This window comes from Acomys russatus, chromosome 17 (genome assembly GCF_903995435.1).
Source record: "Acomys russatus chromosome 17, mAcoRus1.1, whole genome shotgun sequence".
NCBI classification, from domain to species: Eukaryota; Metazoa; Chordata; class Mammalia; order Rodentia; family Muridae; genus Acomys; species Acomys russatus.
The window spans coordinates 45,061,913-45,068,525 of NC_067153.1; positions in this window are offsets into that span (position 1 = coordinate 45,061,913).

Here is a 6,613-nt window from a genome sequence, read left to right on the forward strand (position 1 = left end):
CAAATAAGTTTCCTGAATCCACACAGTGCCTGTGTGCCAGGCACTGTCACAGATGAATCAGTCCCTTGTCCCCTCCCAACATCTGGCCCCGGGCTCAGCTCATGCCACCTTCTCTGTAGACACCTGTTCATCCTTTCTTTTTTGTTGTTCTTTTTTTTTTTTTAGAGTCAGGGTCTCTTTGTGTAGCTCTGGCTGTCCTAAAACTCTCTGTAGACCAGGTTGGCCTTGAACTCAGAGTCTGCCTGCCTCTGGGATTAGTGGTGTGTACAAGCACCGCTTAGCCTACCTTGACACCTGTTAATTTTCATGGCATGAAAATAACATACTTATTTTCTGCTTCACTGGGTGGTAGCAAGTGTTAAAGAAGTCACGGAGGAAGAAAATGCTATATAATCATGGCGTGTCATTTAGCCTCAGAGGCAAGTCAGAACCTATTCTGACCCCATGCTAGTCCCAGTATGGAGGCTGGAAAGAACCAGAAGTTGCTCCTGACTGCAAAGAGCAAAAAAACGCAGGAGAAACAGATAACAGTAATCAAAGCATGAGCGAGGAGCCGAAGACATGACCGAAGAAGCTCCCAAGTCCCCAAAATGGGGCTGTCAAGGAAGGCTCCCCCAAGGAAGTGACCAGTAGGCTGGGGTTTTGAAAGTTCTATCAGCACTCGGGAGGCAGGGGCAGGCGGATCGCTGTGAGTTCGGGGCCAGCCTGGTCTACAAAGTTGAGTCCAGGATGGCCAAGGCTACACAGAGAAACCCTGTCTCAAAAAACCAAAAAAAAAAAAAAAAAAAAAAATTCTATAAGAGTTTGTCCTGTAAAGGAAAAGGAACATGCAAGTGACAAATTATGGTGTCTCCAGGGAACCTACTGAGAACTGGGTGGTGCCATGAGAAGCATAGAAAGCATGGCAGCAGGAGAGCTGGAGGGAGACAGGGTCTCTCTGTGTAGCCTTGGCTGTCCTGGACTCACTTTGTAGACCATGCTGGCCTTGAACTCATGGAGATCCCCCTGCCTCTGCCTCTCAAGTGCTGGGATTAAAGGCGTGTGCCATCACTGCCCGGCTCAGAGGTTGGCTTTTCAAGTCAGCTCAGACCCAAGAGAACTGAGGAACTTCCAGCTGCTACCTCTTTCTGACCCCACCAGCAACTTATTTCTGCTTTAGTTTGTATGTGGTTTATTGACATGTCACAAAGAAATGTCTTGTCTTGGCGGCTAGTAGGCCTGGGTTTCAGCAGGGACCCCTGGAGGCTTGTCAGGGGCAGCTGTCTGTTTAGAGACCAAGGTTGGGGGGGGGGGCACTTTTCAAATGCTCCAGGAGGCTTTGTGGTGTGCCGGGAGCTGGCAGGACGTGGCAAGGTGGGTGTGTCTGGGCTCAGCCTAGCTCAGCTGGAGGACAAGGAGAGAGAGAATGCAGAGTCCAGAGTGGGCGTGGCCGCAATGTGCGGATTCCAGCTGAGGAGGCGGGACAGGCTCCTTTTTGTTCCTCTCCCACTGCTCTTCACTCTGCCTGAGCTCAAGGGCTGGAAGAGGCCAAAAGACCAGCTTAAAAGAGTGGAGGCTGTCAGTGCCACTCAAAAGAAGGCCACCGGGAGCTGGGCGTGATGGTGCACACCTTTAACCCCAGCACCCAGGAGGCAGAGACTCAAGGACAGCCTGGGCTACAGAGCCAGAGACACAGAATCTGTGTCTTGAAAGACAAAACCAATCAGCCAACCAAACACAAAAAGATGGAAACGTTTGCTGTAAATGCATGAGTTGGATTCCTAACACCCACAAAAAGTCAAGTGTACCTGTACTCCCGGCACTAGCAAGACAGAGACAGGAGGTTCTGTGGAGTTCACTGGGCAGCCGCCCTAGCTAAATTAACAAGCTCCATGTTCACTGAGAGGCTCTGTCTCAAAAAATAAGGTGGAGCGTGGTTAAAGAAGACTTCCAGCATTGACCTGTGACCTCTACATGCAGGCACACATCAGTGCATGCACAACATACATGCATTGCGTACACATATGTGAACAAATACACGATGGCCACAGTCTCAGTTCACACATCTCTCCAGAGGATTTAGGTAGGTGGAACCTTTCCCCTCTCGCCCGTACGGAGATCTGAGTGCCTCGCCAGTGTTTCGTTGTGTGAATGTGGCAAGTCCATGTCCCTTCTTGGTTTTGTGGCTTTGAGATGGCTCAGAGGTTAAGAGCACTGTCTGCTCTTCCAGAGGTCCTGAGTTCAATTCCCAGCAACCACATGGTGGCTCGCAGCCATCTATAATGTAACCTGATGCCATCTTCTGGCCTGCAGGTGTAACATGTAGACTAATGTATAAATAATAAATAAGCAAGTCTTAAAAAAAAAAAAAAAGAATTCGATGACCATAACAGTGAGTGTGTGTGTGTGTGTGTGTGTGTGTGTGTGTGTGTGTTTATGGCTAAATTCGGGATCTTACACATGCTAGGCACACAATCCACCACCAAGCTAACCTCAGCTCCAGAGGCATCAATTTTCATGGCTCACACAGAGTGAGTGCAATGTGCCTGAACAGACTTTGAGGCTCCCTAAGCTCACCCTTACAGCAACCTCAAAATGGCCCACACCCCTGCTCACCAAATCCTCCTGGCTCCCCAGCTCTTGGCATCCTACCTTCTTGTAATGGGTGGGTCATCCAGCTGGTTCTGGCCAATGAGTTCTAATTAAGTCAAATCTGGCCAGCAAGGGATTCACTAATCTCCTTCAGTTTGTAGCAGCCGCTGGCAATGATCTGGAGGGCTCTAATCAGGCTGGGTCCCAGAGTGAAGATGACACGGAACTCAGTGGGTCCACACTGTGTGGGCAGGAGGCATGAATGAGAAACCAGTCTTTGGGGATGGTCTGTTAGCCATGCTGTCTAATCTAACCCCTATTAAAACACGAAGTGGAGCTCAGAGAGAGAAAGAGATGTGCAAAATCACTCGGCTGCAGGAAACACGTATTTGAGAGATCTCATAGCATGTGCCCCCTGTCAGGGAGGCCACCATAATGACAGGTGGACACTTGTGGTCCTTGGAGGACACTTGTAAACATCTCTCCATTTTTGCCCAGATGCAAAAGAAAACATTATCATTTTTGGCCATTTTTGGCCCAAGTTGTAACCGTTGGACGGGCAGTGAACTCTGCTAAGCCCAGATTCTAAAAACTGTGGGTGGCCACCAGTAACCGAATGTGGGAGTGGTGAAAATTGGGCAGCAGCAAAAGGTTTCTGAATGCACAACAACCAGAAAGTAATTCAAAATCAAATTCAGAAATGAATCTGTGGTGTTTCTGCCAGCTCTCATGTGTTGGTTGGGGCACTCTCGTGGCCACCTTCATATCGAACATTCCATGTGCACACTTTGACCTGCACACACCCACACTCCATATACCAATATGAATGCCACCTAAAACCTCACAGAGACTATGGTATATTGTAAATTGCAGGGTTTTTTCTTTCTTTCTGCTATTATAGAAATATAATGGTTTAATGACAGAAAGTGAAGTCAGCATTTTCCTACTGTTATTCCTCATCGGCTAAGTATAAAATTAGCTCATACCAGAGCTGTACATAAACCAGGTACGGCAGCACTCGCCCGTAACCCCAGCCTCCTTAGTGAGACTCCATCACTGTCCCAGCTGCCGTCTGCTGCAATTTCGTAGGAATCATTGAGGCAAGTTTGGCTTGGGAATATGGAACAGTTTTTCTGCGATTTTTTAATACATCCCTGCTGTTGTTATTTTGATTTACACAAAGTGGCACTCTCAGCACTGCCCATTGTGAACTCAAAATATCCATCCATTCTGAAAAACACTGAGGAGACTATCTGTTCTCCAGTGGCAGGTAAACAGTTAAGAGTTAATTCTTTATGTAAAAACAAACAAGCATATCCATCTCATTAGTATGCAAATTTGCTTTAGTCATTAACAAATGGTAAAAATTTCATGTGTACCAAAGAATTGTTTTAAAATAAATTTCCTTTTCAAATTAGTGTTATTTGTTTATTTATTTATTTATTTTGTGGTTCTGGAGACTGAACTCAAGAGTCTTACACATGCTAGCTGAGAGCTCTGTCCCTACACTAAATCCCCAGGCAAATTGAATTTCTATGAATTATCGGTAAGTACTCGATTTATAGAACTATATTATATACTTGTATACATGATGTTGAGTACAAATACCTTGGCTACAGGGGCTGCAGCTGGGAAAAATGATAAGAAGCTTGCTCAGAGCCGATTGGCACCCGTGGGAGCTGGATGGAGGAGAGGCAGACAAGCAGGTGGAAGTCAGACAAGGCTTGCTCTGAGAGGGAGGAGGAGGGTGGATTCCAGGTCTTCAGGCTGGAGGAAATCATGGGAGGGCGCCTGATCTCTGCCTGAAAGGGCAGCTGAGACAATCAGGCAGGAGTCTTTTTTCTTTCAGTTTTCAAGATAGGGTTTCTCTGTGTAGCCCTGGATGTCCTGGAACTCACTCTGTAGACCAGGCTGGCCTCGAACTCAGAGATCTGCCTGCCTCAGCCTCCTTGTGCTGGGATTACAGGCCTGAGTGCCAACTCTGCTAGGCCTGTCGGATGGGAGTACTGTAGTGAGTGGTCAGGCAAGGAGAACCCAGGGCCCCCTGACTTTGGCCTGGGCTGTTTGATTTCCTGGAGGTAACGTGGGCCTTACAAAGCCTGCTCTCTAGCTGACCAGGCAGATTGTGTGTCCTCCTCTTCTTTTTTTTTTCCTCCCCTTCCCCCCTCAGGGCCTCAAAACATGTAGGGAGGGGAAAGAAATCAAGACAGCGCCCCTCCCCCTCCCACTGTGATTTCTTGGGGGGTTGCCTGGTAACCAGAGCTTAGCCAGCTTTGGAAACCTAAAGCTTGAAGAGGAGAGAATGAATGGGGTGGGGGGACCCCAGGCCCATAAAGTTACCATCCAGTCACCGTGCAGACGCATACCGAGTGATTCTTGTCAGGCCCGGGGACCCAGAGAAGAGTAAGATCTACGCCTTCCAGAACTGTGCTGTTCAATCTGGTAGACACACATTCAAACAAAATTAAAAAAAAAAAAAAATCCAGGTCCTAGGTCACTGGAGAGTGATGGTGAGTGCTCAGGGAGGGGCCACTTGTGGCTAGTGGCTGTTTTCCTGGACAATGGAGGAGGTATAGAACGTTTCCATTATCACAGAATGTTCTATTGGCCGGCCAGAAGCTCACTCACCAAGGAGAGCAGCACATAGCAGAGTAGACTGGCAAGCGGCAAGGTGATAGATAGTTAGTGGGTGTGCTGGGGGGAATGCTTGGCGTAGCTCCTGGCTCAGAGTGAGTGAGGCGGGGAATGTCCGTGTCATGTGTCCTGTGGCCAATGCTGTGAGGATCGACTTACACACCTGCCCTCCTGAGCAGACTCTGAGTTTCCCCAGCCTGGCTCAGTGCCTGGCACAGAGTAAGTACCCAGGCAATGGTGGCTCTTCCCACCCACGGTCCTCCTTATACCTCAGTGTGACAGTGCAGCCTAGTGCTGGGGAACACAGGAAAGGGCACTTATCTCAGTCCTGGGGTCAGGGGCTGCAAAGAATGTGCCAGCTCACCAGAGATAGCTTGGGTGGGTTTGGGGATCTCTTTGACCTCTGCTTGGGGCTGCCTAAGTCTTGGTTATAGGATCTGTTTGAAGCAAGCTCGGTCTCAGAGAGTGGATTTGAAGGGTACAGATGTTTAACTCAGAGATTCCAACTTGAGGCATGAGCTTAAGAGGATGGATGCTGATGACCTCAGGGTCAGCAAACTCGTAGCGGGTTGCAGAGGGAAAACAAGAGGGGAGTTGGCCTAGGGGGGCGAACAGCGATGTCATCCTTGGAGAAACTCTGTTCTTTCTTACTGGTGACACCTCTCAAGGGGCCAGTCTTGGATTCAAGAACACACGGGTAGGTGTACCACCAGGGCATCCCCTCCCTTAGGTGGCCCTGGGTTTAAGGCAGTTCAGCTGGCTGACTCCCATAGCTCTGTAGGATTCCAGAGACTCAGAGCAGCCATTCACTGCCACCCACTCTCCAGGGGCCTGAGCCTCCCAGCCCAGAGCCCAGCCCAGCCCAGCCTGGCCGCTGCGGATGTAGTTAGAGGAACAGGTCAGGAAAGAGCTGGGTCCTCAGCTTGGGGACTGTGATCAGGAGGCTCAGCGAAAAGCCCACGGGAGGACCCAGAGAACAGAGACTTCTTGAGCCAAGCCACATGGCCAGCCTCTGGGTGCAAAGGAGGGGGTGGGGGCTGCAATTGGTCAAACGTCCTTGACTGAAAACCATGGTCCTTTTTCTGTCTTTCTGATCAAGGTAGGTGTGTTTGTTTGTTTGAGTGTGTGCGTAAACGCACCAGCATATTGGGTAGGATAGGTCCAAGGTGCTCATGGCACATGGGGGGCGGGGTGGGGGCTCTGTGGGGAGGCACGGATCTGGTGACACAAGAATAAAGAGGTCTCAGAAGTTCCTGCCCTTGGACTTGTGGCTAACTGCAGTATGAACATGGCATGCCCAGGTGCAGGTGGTGCGGACAGTGGGCAAAAGGGCAGAGCTGCAGGGATATGCCATGTGGAGAAGGGGCAAATGCTGGGCAGTCTTGATATAAATGCATGGCTAGGGATG